This window comes from Neltuma alba, unplaced genomic scaffold (genome assembly GCF_004799145.2).
Source record: "Neltuma alba isolate B1F8T4 unplaced genomic scaffold, ASM479914v2 tig00010840_pilon, whole genome shotgun sequence".
Classification (NCBI taxonomy): Eukaryota; Viridiplantae; Streptophyta; class Magnoliopsida; order Fabales; family Fabaceae; genus Neltuma; species Neltuma alba.
The window spans coordinates 262,509-278,814 of NW_021635638.1; positions in this window are offsets into that span (position 1 = coordinate 262,509).

Here is a 16,306-nt window from a genome sequence, read left to right on the forward strand (position 1 = left end):
CCTTATGATCCATTTCTTGTCAATCAGGACCACTTTAGATGGCCTTAGATTCAAGAAGATCAAATCTGAAAATTTTGGTTTGCGGGTACTGTTCACGCAGAATCTCCAGAATTTTTGCTCAACTTTGAAAATTCATAATTAAATCTATAAAAATCCAAATTGAGTGCTTCCAAGTCTCACTGAAATATTATTAAGTTAAATTTAAATGAAAAATAGTTTCAGGAACCAATTCTATGCTGAACAGTACCAGAATTATACGGAACTCGACACCCTTCCAAAAGCTTAACACTGTTTCCAGATTTCAAACCCTAACTTTGAAAATCACCATAAATCGTACACATATCCAAATGAAGTGTTCTATCCATGGATTTAAAGCTCACAGAGTGTACTTTAAGCATGTCAAATTTCAGAACCAGATATAAACAGTAACTAATTTGAAAAAGTCATCAAATCAGCACGTAATTCTTCCAATTTTCACATAGATCCACTTGGATCCACCATACTTTGAGGTGTTCTAGCAAGATCTAACAACCAAACTCCCTTCCCCACTCATCAACCATTTCGACCAGCCATCAAAAGGGAGAGAAGACAGATTTTTCAACCTTAAAAGAAAAGGAAAACAAGACAAGAACACATCTAGAACCAAGATCTCACCTTAAATCCTTGATTGATGACCAAAGTTGATAGCTTTTCCTTGGTTCTCCTTCAAAACCCTCTCTTTTCCCTCTTCCTCTCACTTGGACAAAATTCCATCAGCAATTAGGGGGAGAAGAAGCTCATTAATGTGTACAAAATATCCCACCAACCATCATTAATGTTATGCCAAGTGTCATTAGCCTACTTAATCTTAATCCTCTCTCTTAATTAACTTAAATCATAATGTAATTAAATTCCAAAGTGAAGATCCTATCAATTGGTAGCTTGACACTTGGAAAGCTTTAATTACCATCCATTAAAGGCTTGACAAGTGGCGACTTGTGGCCTAAGTAAAGTGCAAGACTCTGATTAATACTTTATTGGTGCACTTTTACTCCGGGTTTAACTTCTTTTCTCTAATTACAGTGCTCTGGCCTCTGTAATTATTTTCTGTCAGATCCATAAATTCTCTTTAATTCTAGAGAGTATCTATGAATTTTCTTAGCCCATAACACTTCCTTTAAGCCTTGCATAAAATTCATTTACTAAAATACCCTTTTATCGGCAAAACCGGCTCTTTAATTTCTTAAAGCCACTCTACTGGCCTTTTGGTTTAGTACAACCGTTCAACCATTTAACCTCATTTTTGTATACACTTTTGAGGTCTCTTGCTATTTCAAATAATTATCTCAAACGGTATACTTTTTACCGGTCACAACCTCATAAATTCCATTTAAGGGGGTATTTTCATCTTTTCTCTTCATAGAAGAGTCTTAGAATATTATTTCCCATTTTCTGGGATTTTCTTGGAATTTTCTGTACACTCTTCCATTTTTGCCCTTGCTGGTCATAACTTTTTGAATTTACGCTTTTATCCCTGCTTAAGCCTAACCTCATAGAACCATCTCTTTGAGGTTTCTAACTTACCCATTGGCCTGTATCTAGCCTCTTTTCTCTTTATGGGCCTTCGAGACTTTACTGGAGCCTCTAACCTTAATTATACTCGAGCCCCTGAAAACTTTTACTTTACAGTTTAGTCCCTGAAACTGCTTTAACTTCCTTTCTTGTCTTTGGGACTTCTGCTCACAGGGGTCTGGTAACCTATTTAATTTAGGCTATTTTTGGAACTTCTAGGCCTAAAAGTCTGGATGTTACAGGAAGTGATTTGATGGCAACTTGAGCTTATTTGGGAGGCAACTTGGGAGGAGCAAGAAAGAAGTTTAACCCTTTAGCTAGCACTTGAAGACCACAAAAGAGTAATGTTCCATTTATCTTTGGAATTCAAGATCTAGAGATTATTTAGTTTTAAATAGTTTTGAGTTATATATTCCATGAGACAATTTAGTTCTAGGCTGTCATTTTTATTCTCGGATTGTATTGATTGGATTATATTTGTGATGAGATATTCACTGGATTTTATGTTTGTGGACCTTTGCATTGTTAATTGAATTTATAATTAGGTTTTCATTATGGATTTAATTATCAATGTGGTTTGAATTGCAAATTTGGGTTCTTTTGCCTCTTGATTGTTTAATTAAGTTGGTAAATTCTCTAATTGTTTAATTAGATAATTTTAAACATAATTTTCAGAATTAATTTGAATAAATTGTTTTAGTTTTAATGGTTTAATTAATTGGCCTTATCCAGTTATGAGTTCTCTTGAGGGTTTTTCTTGTTTCAAGTAGGTATTAAACTTATTAATTTCACTTTCTTGTCACTTCTCTTTGGTCTAATTAATTAATTAATTTGAGTTATGAAAGTTGACTTTGTGAATCCTAAATTGTTCCCTCTACTGTACCTGAAGAAAACCTTACATTTTTGCTTTGTTAATTTTCTGTGCTTTTTCTGCTTAATTTTCCTTTTAGCATTTTAATTTTTCCTTGTAAAAAAATTCTCCCCAAAAATTGTATTTATATTTATTTAGGCTCTGTTTGGATAGCACCCCAAACCATGGTTTGGGGACCCAAACCATGGTTTGGGGAAAATGCTACCCAAACAGCCTCTCCAAAAACCAAAACCATGGTTTTGGGTCAAAACCATGGTTTTGGGTCAAAACCATGGTTTTGACTCCAAAACCATGGTTTTGGAAAAAGCAAAATTTTTTTGCTTTTGGAGAAAAAAGGGAGAGTGTGAGGGCCTATATGATATGTATCTTGTTATTTTTTTTATAAACATATTTTTTTATAAATATATTTAATCTTATATTTTATAAATATATATAGACATTAATTATTTATTAATTATATTATCTTATGTATTATTAATTATGTTGGTAAAAAACATATTATTAACAATTTTATTTCTTCAAATTAAAATATATCATAAAATCTATTTTTTCTGTAATTATCATATTAACTTATGTCTTTTTTTTAGTAATTTGTATATATAAAAAGTGCTTCTGATAACAACTATCCAAACACTCTCACTTCTCAGAATCACTTTTTTACAAAATCTATTCTTCACAGAATCTATTTTTTCCAGAATCTATTCTCCAGAATCACTTTTCCAAACCACGGTTTGGTTTCATCCAAACACACCCTATTTAGGGCATTGACATATTGCATTTAGATTTAGTATTTTGCATTTTAGTTATGTTCATTCCATCGTATTTTTCACCACCTAAATTTATATCTAAAGAAAACCCATGAATTGCTTTTTGGAAGAATGACCTAGGTTGCCACTATATTATGTTTGCAATTGGACCTAGTTTAATTAAGTGCTTTAACGACAGAGACATCGTCAATGATCCTTCTCAAAATCAAAATTATACGGCTTCTAGCCTTTTAATAAGATAAAAGAAATTAAAGATATATGGCCTCTAGCCATTTAATTTCAAAATAGAAAATCAAAGATATGTGCCTTCTCACCATAAGATAGAAAGTCAAATTTATATGTCTTCTAGCCATTCAATCTCAAGATAGAAAATCAAAGACATGTGGCTTTTGACTATGGGATAGAAAGTCAAAGTTATATGGCTTCTAACTATTTAATAAGATAAATAAAAATCCAATATATGTGGCTTCTAGCCATAAGATAGAAATTCATATCTATATGAGTCCTAGTTATTTAATAAGATAAAAAATCAAACACATAAGGATTTAGGCCACTTAATAAAATAGAGAATTGAATATATGTGTGTGTATATATATGACTTGTGGTCATAAGATAGAAAATCAAAATTATGTGGCTTCTAGCCATAACAAAAAATCAAGATTATATGGCTTATGACCATTTAATCTCAAGAAAATAAAAATAAGAGTTATGTAGCTTCTAACCATTTAATTTCAAGGAGATAGAGAATCAAATTTATATAGACAAGTCTATCTCAATCTCAATAACCGCAACCTACAAATATCAATTAGAACCTGAGCTTCCATCAAAATCAATGACATTAGGTCATCAAGGAATATATAAGAATATTGATTGGAACTTCAAGTTTCATTGAAGACAATGATGTCAGGTCGCTGAGGTATAGATAAAAACAAATTTCTCGTATCACAATTATTTTGAAAAGGTATAATACTCATATCAAAATTAACTTATAGTGCAAAAATGTAAAGTAGTAATAATAAGAATAATCTCCAATCTTTAAGGACGATGCATCATATATTGTGCATATAAAAAAGGAGATCTGCTTCTTGAAAAATCATTGATGGTGATTGCATTTGAGAAAATAGTATATTTCATTAAGATGAAATGATGAAAGTGATGTTGTCATCAAGGGGGTAAAAATGATATTTTTCATAAGGTGAGTAAAGATTATGCTGTACACTTTTTCTTAACCAAGATTTTGTCCCACAAGATTTTCCTGGTATGGTTTGTAATAAGACAGTTTTAATATATATTGTTTATCCTTTCCCCTACACCATGTTGTTATCCCATTTAGTTTTTTCTAGTAAGGTTTTAATCCGACACGTCATTTGTCTATAGATATCCAAGAGAGTGTTGTAAATATTATAATTATGTAAATTTCCATAACATCCAAGAATGAGGTTTTTTCACTTTCCACCTTATATTGAATGACATATTCATTATCATGCCTAAATTAGAGGGTTTCTTTTATTTATTTCCTAGCTATAACTTCCATCTCTTCTTTATCTACTTGTAAAAATACACATCAAGATTTCAAAAATTTGTAAAAATCCCATTACAGTTAACCATTGTAATGTTGACCATTTATTTGATCGAAGATGATAATATGGATGCTAATGTAGCTTAGATGGTATGTTAAAAAGGCAATAAAGGTGCAAATATACTGATGAACTTTTTCCAAATGTATGCTTAAGACCACAAAGAAACTTTGAGTGTAGAAAGACCTATGATCATTCCAAAAATACCTATGATTCAAAATTTTGACTAAATAAGGTGGCATAGATGCTAAGTGAGCATTTCAACCTTCTTTCTTCAAGTGTAACTCCCCTCTCCTTACAAACAATTGCGTTTCACTCTCCCTCAAAGAGAAGAAGGCAAGATGAAGCTCTCCATAGTCACTCTTTCATTCCATCTCTCTTAGTCTCTCTCATTCTACGAAGAATAGTGCTACTTTCTCAGCTCCACTCTAGTCTTCATTAGCAAGTAATTAGAGGAGGCCGATAGGAGTAATTGAGTAGCACTATTCTTCTTAGAAAGAGAGACTTAAATAGATGAAATGAAGGAATAAGTTTTGTAGAGAGCTTCCACTTGCCTTTTCCTTGATGAAATTGCATGACCAATTTACTAGTGAAAAATTTGCTTTTTTATTAATAGAATAGAATATTAAAAAATTAATAATATTAAGAAGTTAAAAATTTTAACTTATTATTATACAATAATTTATATCCAAAGAGTGAGATAAATTATTGCACCAAAACTAAAAAGTATTAATTTATTTTGATATGAATTATTAAAAAACAATCTATCTAATTTAAAAAGATAAGAATTTTTTTGTCATTTTTTATTCCGAATCATTAATTTGTTTTGGCACTAATTTTTTATTTTTCATAAAATACATACATCTTTGGAAAAAGGTTTGTAAAAATGATTATGATATTCAACAGTTTACATTAGATAAAAAATAAAAAAAAGAAATTAAGATAAAAAAAAAATAATGTATCTCTTAAACATGAAGTAAGCAGGATAAAGATGAGGGTTGGGTTCTTAAACTTTTTTGTATATTTTATTCCATGTGTAAATTCAGTATGATCCAAAAAAAGACTGTTATTTTTACATATACAAATTCTTTATGAAAATGAGTAGAATAGTATAATTTAAAAAACCAAAGAGAGAAGATAGATATATGTTTAATGTAATTAAAGAGTAATTCATTTTGACCAATAGATGTCTTTTACATCCAACTATAGCAATAAACAAACTAGTTTACTTATGAAAATGGCAGCTCCAAGAAAAAAAACACTTCTATATAAAAAAACTGAAGGATTTAGAAAACAATTTGGAAGAAGAAGGCATGTTGGGTAGCATTGAAAGCTTTTTTGTTGGCAAAATCTCTTTCCACAGGAAGTCACAAATTTTTTTTTTGTGTGGAACAAATACTCCTTCGATCCTAAATGTAAGACCCTTATACTAAAGTGTATAAGGGTCTTATATTTAGGATCGGAGGAGTACAAACATTGCAATAATTTGAATCAGCTGGACTTAAAGAATAGTATAATTTCAAAAAAGACACTACTACAAATTTTGCTTGATGGTTAAATAAATGACAGTCAAATATTATGGGATGGCGATGAGATAAACTATTACTTGATAGTTACTTTACTAACCGTCAGATATTTTAGAAGAATAAACCATTTGACAGTTATATAAGAAAACTGTCAAATAATCTTTTTATTCTAAGTTTGTCTAATAACACTTGATTAATTAATCAATTTTCAAGATCTTTCTCCTCTTGTTTCCCGGATACGTTTTCTTGAACCCTCTCTATCATCACTCTTGCCCCCATTCCCTTTTCCTTCGTTTCCTTTTCACTCAACCTTTCTTGCCATCAGATCTCGTCATTTCTTGATGGGTCTCCTTGCCACTGCCATCAGTGTTCTTTCTCAACTTTAGCTTCTTTTGTTTCTTTCCCAGGATTTACTTTCACTCAGTTGCAAGTCACCATTCCGCCTTTGTCTTCTCTTTATTCCTCTCCATTCTTCATTTGCATTCCTCTTGTTAGACATTAGGCCCAAGTCCGCTCTTGATGGGCCAGACTACTTGATCTAAGAGAAGAGAATCCCTCAGATCAAGAAAATTAATCATAAATCAGAAGCAATTAATGATTGATTATGGAATATTCAATCAAGCATTATGTACTTGATTGATTGGAGAGAAATCAATCAGACATTAATTGTCAATTGTAAAATCAGAATATTATCCTGTAATAAATGAGGAAGATTACACCTTCCTCAAATAAGGGCCAGATCCTATAAATAAGAGGTGCCTCCTGTCACATCCAGTAATATAGCAACTAGGAATAAGAATATCCCTAAATATTTAAAGGCCAAAAATGACAAGGAGAAATAGAAGAATTTTGCTAGAAAATAATTATTATAATTTTCCAGGACAATTATGAAAAGTTTGACTAATTAAGGAAAATTAGTCAAGAATAATTATGGAAAAATAATTCCAAGTCTCATAAAATTAAGAAAAAATAAAGAAAATATTCTTTGGGAATTATATGGGATTATAAAATTGGTTTTATAACCAATTTGCCCTTAGAGAAATTACAAGGAATTTAAGGGTAATTTAAGCTAGTTTAAGGTCTTTATTTGGAAAATTCCAAATAAATATTTTTAAGAAGAATAAAATCTCAAAAAAATTTCTATGATATCCCAAGGAATTATAAGAGATTATGGAATTAAAAGAAGACCCTCAAGTATCTAGGATTTTTTCCAATTCTTTTGAAAAGTGGAAAAATCAATAAAGAGAAGGAAATTAGTTTTCCTTTTTTAATTTAATTATTGGAAAATTAAATTTGAGACAAATAGGGCAATTTGGAAAGATAAAAATGAGGAGAATAATTTATGGATTTGATAGAAAATAATTACAGGGGCCAGAGCACTGTAATTATAGAAAAAAAGTTAAACCCAGAGTAAAAGTGCACCGATAAAACAAAATTAGAGTCTTGCAATTCAAATGGTTCATACTTAGCCATGTGTCAAGCCTTTAATGGATGGTAATTAAAGTTTTCCAAGTGTCAAGCCACCAATGGAGAGGATCTTGACTTTGGAATTTAATTACATTATGATTTAAGTTAATTAAGAGAGAGGTTTAAGACTAATTAGGCACTTGACACTTGGCTCCTCATTAATGATGGTTGGTAGGATATTTTAGTGCATTGAATGAGCTTTTCCTCCCCCTAAATCTGATCCATATTTTGTGCAAGGCATGAAGAGAGGGAAAAAGAGAGTTTAAAGGAAAACCAAGAGAAAGGCATCAACTTTGGTCATTCAATCAAGGATTCAAGGTGAGTTCTTAGTTCTAGATGTGTTCTTGTCTTGTTTTCCTTCTCTTTTATGATTGAAAAATCTGTTCCCTCTCTCTTTAATGGTTGGCTGAACTGAATAATAAAAGGGGAAGGGAGTTTTGTTCATCACATTTGCTAAGACACAACAACACAAGTTAGATCCTAGTGTTTGCAAGTGATTATAGTTGGTTTTGAAGCATTTTTTATGGTTATTTCTTTGAGTGTTATTTTCGGCCAAAGCAAGATCTAAACCCTAGGATATGTTTTTCAAAGTTTTGAGGCTTCCATTGTGTTCAAAATGAAGAATAGTGTAGGGTAAACCTAAAGAACAAGTGTTGGAAGCCATAGAAGCAAAGTTGCAATTTTTGAGTTTTAAACCCTAAGGGTTTAGTCAAGCTGAAACTGAAGGGGGGCAATTTATTTTGTTAAATCCAAGTAGATATTTGGAATCTACATCAAAAATCATGTAGGGATGAGTCAAGAGGGAATTTTTAGGATTTATGGAAACTAACTCTAAAAATTCAAGAACAAAGATGAAAGCTTTAAGGGGCTTAGGAGTTACTTGAGTTATGCAATTGATTTTACAAGGAATGGTTGATGATTCTTGCTACCCTTTTTGTGGATTGCCATGTTAGGGTTTGGCACTTGTGGAAGTATGAAGGAACAACAAGAAAAACAAAAAGCATTGGATTAAGGTAGTGGGATCTAATTAGCCATTAATGTTAACTTTGCATTGTTATTTATGGCATGTATGCTTGCTATTATATGGTTGAACTATGATGTTGTGATATGGTTGCTCCTTGCATTTGTTGCCATGGCCTTGCATGTTGAGGTTACCTATTTATAAAAGATTAGTTCTTGTAACATCCTGAGTTTTATCGGGTTTTAATAACCTCTTTTAGTTGATTTTGAGGATAGATTAGTGATTTAAATATTGATCTTGGTGTTTGGGTTGGAATTGAGGTATGTTGGAAGAATGCGAACCGGGAGTTCCGGGGGAGAGTATCCTTTTGGGAAGGTTCCATCGTGGCGAAGGTGAGGGCATGCCGCAGCGAAGATTTTCTAGGCGAGCGAGAGTTTCCTCTCAAGAAGCTTTCGTCGTGGCAAAGATTGGAGTTCACCACGGCGAAGTCGGGTTTTCAGGTGAGTAATCCCTCTCGGGATTAGTTCGCCACGACGAAGGAGTCTGAATCTATATAGTCACGGGAGGGGTTCAGTTGTGCGAAAATTAGAAAAATCTGAGGTAAAGAGAGAGGCTCTGCTAGGGTTTCGATATTTTGGCTTGGAGGGAGCATTTCTAAGGATCCATTACCTCAAGTAAATGATTTTAACCTCTAATCTACTTTCTTTCTTGGAATTTTTGAGGATTTATGGTGGAACCCTAGAATTTTCTAGGTTGTGATAGAATTGAGGTTTTTGACAGATTGTTTTGAGTTTAATTGATTGCTTTGGATTAGTCTAAGTTTTTAATCGGTGTAATTTCCTTGGATTTGAAGAACTTAGAGTTTTTGAAGTTAGGGTTTATGAAAAAGGGAGTTTTGTGATTGAGGATGATAATGTAGAGGTTGATTTTGAGTTTTGTGAATTAGGTTATGTCAAGGGGGTTAAATTGGATGTTTAATTAGTTTAGATTGTTGTTAAGACTTCAATTGTTCAAATGGGATGTTTGGGTGTAGAATTCCTATAGTGGGTCCTTGAGGTTTGAACTCTAATTGATGCTTAAAAAGGGGATTTGATGTTTTAATGGACTTTTATGACTTTGGAGTGTTGTTTTGATGGTTATACCCTTTGAGTTGGGTAGAGTTTTGGTTGGAACTAGGAATTTTGTGTCCCCAAGTATTGTTTTGGCCACATTATTAGTTTGAAAGCTAATACATGATGGTTGTGTGTTTATGTGCTTGTGTAGATCGGTTGTGAGCCTTGTTGGTGCACGGACCGTATTGTTGATTGTTATTCCTTGCTTAGGCGAGAGGTAACCACTTTCCAATCCTTTGTACATGCTTTTGTGGTATTGTGAGTGGATTTATGTTTTGTGCTCCGGATAACAAATGTGTTCAAAGTGTATGTTGTATATTAAAAAGGAAAATCATCTTGTGGGGTCTTGATTGATGATGAGTGAATCTTGAATTTGTGAAAAATATGCCACTGAAAGAAGTGATTTGTGAAACGATCATTTACTCTTGATTACGGTTTAAGCATGATGCATGAATTGGGAATTGGTGAGAGTTTTGATTGTTACTGCCACGTGGTAAGACCTCCATTAATGCATGATGGTTGGCTCTTTACGTTCCCCATAGTGAGAGATAGGCCTTTTAGCTCCCTACGTCCTCCAGAGTGAGGGATAGGCCTTTAGACTCCTTACGTCCCCCATAGTGAGGGATAGGCCGGCTTCAGCTCTTGAAAATCCCCCAAAGTGAGGGATATGGTTGATGGGATTGCATCTTTACACTTGCATGATTTGTTGTGGCTATCATTTATAATATTACTTATGAAATGCCCCACTTGACACCTCACAAGCACCTATTTAGTAGTACCTTGAATTGGAAAGGTTGGTTACTGGGACATTTGTCTCACCCCGTGGTTTACAATACTTTCAGGTTAAGGTTCTAGGCGTGCGCCTTCGAGAAGAGACGCAAAGGCTTGAGCTTGGTTAGCTTTAGGCCTCTAGCCTTTGTTTATATATGGCTAGTTGTATATTGCCACATTTAGGGTCCTTTTGAACTATTTTGATTGTTGATCCTATTGTAAACTGGAGGGAATCTTACCCCTTATTTTGGTTGGCCGGAGGCCATTACTAATGTTATGAAACTTTAATCTACTTTGTTGGAAAACCAATTATATGGGCTGACGTTGATGTCTTTTGTTACCCGGGCCGAAGGCTTGGAGGCCCAGTGTATATTATTGACTGATTTTAGTTGCATGCAACTGGGTTTGAGATGGAACCAAGTTTAAATGTTAATCTCTAAAATTACGCAATCTATTTCTATTATGGTAGTTCGTTGTAACCTCTTTCCTTTTCTACCATAGTAGTGACTTGATAATGAGTTTATAATGTTTTGTGGTAAAAGGTTTTACAGTTCTCCTATGATAGCTAATGTTGAAATGCTTTATAATGATACATGTTAATGTTTGGTTGATTGATCTTGCTACTGGGATTTCTTAAAATCTCATCCCCCAAATATAATCCAACATTTTAGGGCCTAAAACTACTATGAGCAAGCTGCAGATTGGAGGCTAAAGTACGGTGTTTTGCCATAAAATTCGTGGACCCTTTTTGGTTATGTATATATTAAGCTAATAGTATTGTAAGCACACTGACATTGCCCTGTTTACACGACTTTTTGACTATGCTCCCAAACACGTTTAATCACGAAATTTGGCATGATTATATATAACATCCTGAGCTTTAATTTGATAGCTAATACATTAAAAATGGCCAAGTATACGAATTTTAATGATTTTTCAAAGTTAAAGGTCAGAATCTGGGAAAAAGGGTTTTTGGCAAATGGACAGTGTTGCATTTCACAAAAACCTGATGCTTTTTCATAAGGAATTGGATCATGAGATTATTTTTCCTTGAAAGAGGACTTAAATAGATTTAAATAAAATTTTGAACCACTCCAATTGGATTTTTTTGGAATAAGTTATGAATTTTTGAAATTAGGCCAGAAAAACTGAATCTTTATCCGATAAACAGTAAAAATCTGAAATTTAGCATTTTGAAAGTGAAATTGAGCCCAAGACCATCCAATGTGGTCTAAAGTAGTTTTAAATGAAACCTAAATGGATATAATAGTAAGGTATGACACCTCCACCCATTCTTTTCGTCCCAACTATTAAGTTTTCTGGTGTTCTCTTCTCCTATCTACATCTACTGCGCCATTCTTATTAAGACTCTAGTAGTTAAGATACTGAGAGAGCTTGAAACTGACCCGGTAAATTTCTTTTCTCTATTTATATTATTTCCTTCACCTCTCCAAGCCCTAGTAGTCTTCTCGTGCATCTACGCTAGACTCCTCCTCCCTCTCATCGGCGTTTTGGTCTTCATTCTCGCCAATGATTCACTCCAAGCCGTCTCCTCAGTTACGGAAAGATGAGGTTCATCTCTCCCCGTCACTCCTCTCTATTGGCTATTATGACAAAAGGAATTATGCAGATAAATTTTTTACACTTACTTCTAATTCTTCTTATATTTATCATTTTCTATTACGAGATTTCAACTTTGGATGTTTTCTTATTTAGATTTTGGATTTCATATACCAGATGAGGTTCATCTCTCCCCGTCACTCCTCTCTATTTGCTATTATGACAAAAGGAATTATGCAGATAAATTTTTTACACCTACTTCTAATTCTTCTTATATTTATCATTTTCTACTACGAGATTTCGACTTTGGATGTTTTCTTATTTAGATTCTAGATTTCATATACCAGATCTGTAATTTTTATTCACTATGAAGTCTATTTGTTGGGTAAATTCAGAATGAATTGTTGAATGAGATATATTATAATATTGATAAATCGAAAGACTAAATTATTTTGAGACTGAATATTAGCTGCTCACCTTCCCAAAATATATTTTAAAAAAAATGATCTCTACAAGACTTGTAAATTTGATTCTCCACTGCATTAATGGTGGTTTTTGGCGCCAACTTCTGAAATGTGTTGTCACTGCTGTTGATCATTGTAAATTGGATTATTTGAATTGTCAACCATGATTTCTACAACATTGATTTCCAATAATTAATGCCTTACATGTGTACATGCGAAGAGAACTCATTTAGCATACTTGTCTATTTACTCATCCTGCAAATTTCAGTCCATTTTCAAGACAAATTTTTCGCCTGGGATGATCTATATCTCTTTCTTATCATTCTCTAGTAGTGTGCTCAGTAACTTGATGATAACAGGTCAAGAGAAAGAGGAACTGACTGGGGCTGGGGGGTTATGGTCAATGCTGTTAAGAGACCTTCTGGTGGTGGTTATACAGTCGATACTTTACTTCATTGCTTGCCTGGTTCAACTGAGAATAGTTCACGGCCAAAACCTTGTCCGCCCCGTCCTGGGGAGAAAGGTGAAATGCATGTGGTGAGTTGGCATTTGATATAGTAACATTACATTTCTATTTCTTTTTGTAACTCACTCCATGCATCTGGTAATTTTTGTTACTTACCCTTGGTCACTTCTTTTTGCGTTAGGTACCTGTTCAATTACCCTTAATTTCTGCCCTTAGTAAATTGAGGATTTCTATACCTCCTGATCTATGACCCTTGGATAGTAAGACAAAGCAAACATCAACCCTTAGTAAATTTCTGTCCTTAGTAATGTGGGTTTACAATTACATGCATGGGTTGATTGAGCTGAATAACGTTAGTTTTTAAACACATTACGAGGTTGATGTTTGTTTTCCATGCTGGCTTATTTTTCCTTTATCCATTTGGAAAATTTAGTTCAAATATCAGAACTTTTGTGGAAAATGCCATTAGTGTTGGATCTTTTGTGGATGAAAGCATCAGCTATAGTACCGGTGCTTCTCAATGCTACGCGGCTGTCTAGATGGAACTTCCTTGATTGGCTCCTGTCTGTTAACCAGAAATTTATTGATTGTCTTTATTGGTGTCTCCGTTTGCCCTCTATTCTTTACCCCTTACTTCCTTTTCGTTTTGTCCTTTTGCTCTTGCCATTATATCCCCAAGACATCAGCATCTCTCCCCCTCTTGAACAGGTGCATGGTTGTATAGGTGACAGCAATATGCCCCTCTTGAATAGATGATTGTATAGGTGACTGCAATATCCCGGCAATGCCACTCTTCTGTACGATATTTCATCGGTATTTATCTTGGTAATGCAAGCTTAAAGGATAGAAGATCAGCGGAAACATACATATATAGATAGATGCACACGATTAGATAAGTGAGTTCTTGTTCTCGTGAAGAAATCACTTCACATTCTCAGACACTCAAGATGGTAAATAAGCATTTTTTTAATGCCTGATTTCTACAGTTAATATTTACTTAAATGAACATTGGATAAGCGTTAGCTTATCTCATTAGTTAAATACTTAAATTATAGTTGTGAGCTGTCTAGTTGGTCAGTTTAGTTTTTGTAGTTAGCCTTTATATATGTAATTGTGTAGTCTATCTTTGAATACCTCAATGCGTCGTAAATAAAAGGGAAAATCACAAATGATGACCCCCCAAATTACCAATATTACACAAAGGTCACCTAAATAAGCAAAATTACCATGCGGAACCCAATCCTATATTGTAAATATGAAATCTTGGTGAAATGTCTGAAATGCCCTTAAGCTAGATGACAAGTTGACTATAGAAAATAAAAAGTTCACTTTAGTGAATGACAACTTCAGTAAACCAAATCACAACTTGGTTGAAAGTATGTCAAATGACAAGTTGACTATAGGAGACAACAAGTTTACTTTAGCCAATGACAATTTTAGTAGACCAAATTACAACTTGGCTGAGAGGTATTTCAGACATTTCACCAAGATTTTATATTTACAATATGGGACTGGGTCCTTTGTGGTGATTTTGCTTTTTTAGGTGACCTCTGCATAATTTTGATAATTCGGGAGTCTTTATTTGTCATTTTTCCTAAATAAAATGAGATCTTTTTTTCTCCTAATCACTTTGTTTTCCCTCGCAGTCTTCTTAGTACAATTAATATTTATCTTGATGTTTACTTCTTTTAGGGAGTTTGAGGCAACAAAAGGGGTATCATTCACTACTTTCATAGTGAATATTGCCGCTATGAATGTACATGCAAAGAGTGGAACTTGGAATATGGTACATGATCAAAAACCAATTTTTTTGAATTTTTTATTTATAGAATTTCTTTTAGTATTCAAAAGATTTATAAGACAATGTTCTTTTGCATAAGGAGTAATCAAATGATTAATTTCTTTCAAATTGTATGATGTTCATGGATAATGCATTGGATTGTGAATTCTATGAATGTAATTTTTTATTTAATAATATTGTCTTATTATTATTTAACAATTATATTACACTACTATATCATAATCAATATTAATAGAAAAGAATATACGAAAATAATTATATAAAATTAAAATAAATATCTTATTTGATGGTTATTAACAAAGAACTGTCAAATAAAGTGACTTTATTTGACAATTATTTAAAAAAAACCATCAAAATATTTGATGTTTATTAACAAAGAACCGTCAAATATTTATAGTGAATATTTGACTGTTTTGAACCATTATATATGCTATACATAGAATATTTGACGCGTCTTTATTTGATGGTTTAGAGGAAAAATAACCATCAAATATTAACAATTTCGTATACATATTGAAATCTTTTGAAGATTATTGGTTTTTTTGGTTTTTTATATTATATATTAATTATTAATGGGGAATTTTTTTTTTTTTACTAGTGAAGTAACTTTGTCTTATTTTGTTAAAAGTTTGATTCATAAGGTCAAATTTGATAAATTAAGTGACTATAGTATTTTATAGTTCTTTTGGATTGATTATAGGTATTGTTGCACAAGAAATTTGTTTGTGGCATCAAGCGCACATTTGAAAAAAATCTTATAGACATACTTGCACCTTCACTCTTTTTTATTCAAACCCTCTAAACCACATTAGCATCTATATCATCATCTTCAGTCAATCAAACAGTCAACATCATGAAATTTTTATATGTATTTTTACACTCAAGGTTTATTTATTACGCTAGATGCATATTTAGTAAAGATTTATAAGCATATTTGCACCTTAACTCGAAGCTTACCTACCAGCTCTCTCATAAAGGGAAAAAATGATGGACGTGATCGTAACGGAGACGCGCATGCGAAAATAGAGGTATGGAATTGTTCAACTCTTTTGGTCTTCATCTTGCCAAAAGTAAAAGTCGTTAGTATTTGAATTGAACTATTAGGAGAGATCTTTGCACTGTTTGAGAAAAATATCTAAGGCGTCTAGGTGAACATTCATGGAATCAGTAAAACTCATCTCATTTAAACCCTCCAGAGATTTAAATAGTTTAGATTTAATCTTTTTAATTAATTATTTTTATATAGCACAAATTATTTTTTAAAAAAATGATAGTTAAGAGATCATTTTTATTTTAGAATCTATACCCATCAAAATAATTATTTAAAAATAAATAAAGAAATTAAATCTGGATTTTTTAGATCTCATTTCGATAGTCCTAAAGAGATAAGCTCTGAGTGCTTTAAGATGAGC